Genomic DNA, 2,500 nt, shown 5'->3' on the forward strand with positions numbered 1-2,500 from the left:
CCCAAGGGTTGTGTGCAAGGCTAGTGCCCAAGGCAAGTGCGCAAGGCTCGTGCCCAAAGCTAGTGCGCAAGGCTTGTGTGCAAGGCTACTGCGATGGGCCAGTGCCCAAGGCTTGTGAGCAAGGCTTGTATGCATGGCTTGTGTGCAAGGCTAGCGTCCAAGGCTTGTGCGCATGGCTTGTGCGCAAGGCTTGTGTCCAAGGCTTTTGTGCAAGGCTCGTGCGCAAGGCTAGTGTGCAAGGCTTGTGCGCATTGGCAGGTAGCCCACCAGCATGCACGATCCAAATGCCACTCACGCGACAACACGGTGCCAAGCCGGGCATGGTGTGCACTCAAAACCAATCAACGGACAGAGGTCATGCGTCATGGGGGGGATCTAGCAAGGCCATGGGGAAGGTCATGGAGGACCTTGGAAGCAAGCGCAAGACGAGAGCGAATCGAACAAGGGGCCAGGACGGGGCCTTGTGCCCATGGTCTTCGCAAGACAGCGTCCAAGGCACCCGAAAGCCCAAGGGAACCCAAACCCGGCCGACACTTGCAATCGCACATGCTCTCTGCAACACACCATCAATGCCGCCCAACGGGGCCAGCACGAGCAGTCCTCCGCGGTCCCCTGGCCCTGCGCACGTTTGTCTTCGAAACCGAGCATCAATGCCACAGAAAGTGCCGGGGCGCCAGCTGGAGCCATCATCCGCGTTGCCATGGCTCGCTTGGCCTTGGCTTGCCAGGCCCCGACACGAGCAATCGCGCATTTTCTTTGCAACCGACCATCAATGCCGCCCAACGGGGCCAGCACGAGCAGTCATCCGCGGTCCCCTGGCCCTGCGCACGTTTGTCTTTGAAACCGAGCATCAATGCCACAGAAAGTGCCGGGGCGCCAGCTGGAGCCATCATCCGACGTGCCATGGCTCTGGTCCCATGGTCTTCGCAACCGAGCATTCGTGACACCCGCGGGGCCAGGACACCAACCCTTCCGACACGAGCATTCGCGCATGTTCTTTGGCCACACAACGGCGCCAGCACGAGCAAAATCATCCGCGGTGCGGTGGCCTTGCACGGCCTTTTGTCTTTGGAACCAACCATCAGTGCCACGGGAAGTGCCGGAGTCCCGGCATCCGCGGTGCCAAGTCATTGCGCCCTTGGTCTCTGCAGCGGGGCATGCCGGGCACTCCCAACCATTGCAAGCAAGCAAGCAAGCAAGAAAGAAAGTAAGTAAGTAAGTAAGTATTACATATAGGGGCGGGACATGCGGGGAGATCTGCGAAACGTGCATTACGGGGCACACGCGTACCTACCGGGGCATACCGACCCCTATTGGGGCACACGTGTGCATATCGGGGCATACCGGGCCTATCGGGGCACACGCGTACATACCGGGGCATACCGAGCCCTACTGGGGCACACGTGCGCATATCGGGGCGTACCAAGCCTATCGGGGCATACGCATGTATCCCAAGGCATACCGAGTCTATCCGGGCATACGCGTTCATACCGGGGCGTAACGGGCCTATCGGGGCATACTTGGGCATATCCGGGCAAAAAATGCCCAAAACTTGCGCAACCTTGGCAACCGTGGTCCATTCCTCTCTATATGCCTAGCCTTGCCAACCGTGGTCCATTCCTCACTATATGCCATGGCCTTGTGCCCATGGTCTTCCCAAGACAGCGTCCAAGGCCCCCGGAAGGCCAAGGGAGCCCAACCCAGCAATGCCCTGCTATGGCAAGCCAAGGCCAAGCATTCCGGTGCCTATCCGGGCAAAAATGCGATTCCTCTCTATATGCCTAGCCTTGGCAACCGTGGTCCATTCCCCACCATATGCCATGGCCTTGTGCCCATGGTCTTCCCAAGACAGTGTCCAAGGCGCCCGGAAGGCCAAGGGAGCCCAACCCAGCAATGCCCTGCTTTGGCAAGCCAAGGCCAAGCATTCCGGTGCCTAACCTTGGCAACCGTGGTCCTTTCCTCACCATATGCCATGGCCTTGTGCCCATGGTCTTCGCAAGACATCGTCCAAGGCGCCCAAAAGGCCAAGGGAGCCCAACCCAGCAATGCCCTGCTAGGGCAAGCCAAGGCCAAGCATTCCGGTGCCTAACCTTGGCAACCGTGGTCCTTTCCTCACCATATGCCATGGCCTTGTGCCCATGGTCTTCGCAAGACATCGTCCAAGGCGCCCAAAAGGCCAAGGGAGCCCAACCCAGCAATGCCTTGCTAGGACAAGCCAAGGCCAAGCATTCCGGTGCCTATCCGGGCAAAAACGCCCAAAGCATGCCCATTCCTTAGCCTATCCAGGCAAAAACGCCCAAAATCTGCACATTCTAGTGCCTATCCGGGCAAAAACGCCCACCAGCATGCCACCCTCCTATAGGGTTTGCGCAACCAACCAGCCTAACCACCAGTGGCAACCAAAGGTGCTGTTAGCGACGACTTCTGAAGACGCAACGAGACGCGACGTGTTTGCGCCCAGACGCGACGAGACGATGCGGGATCTGCGCCCAAGAATGCC

The sequence above is a fragment of the Tasmannia lanceolata genome, unplaced genomic scaffold (genome assembly GCF_043159265.1).
Source record: "Tasmannia lanceolata isolate RefF3 unplaced genomic scaffold, GAP_Taslan_0.1 ptg000064l, whole genome shotgun sequence".
Taxonomy (NCBI): domain Eukaryota; kingdom Viridiplantae; phylum Streptophyta; class Magnoliopsida; order Canellales; family Winteraceae; genus Tasmannia; species Tasmannia lanceolata.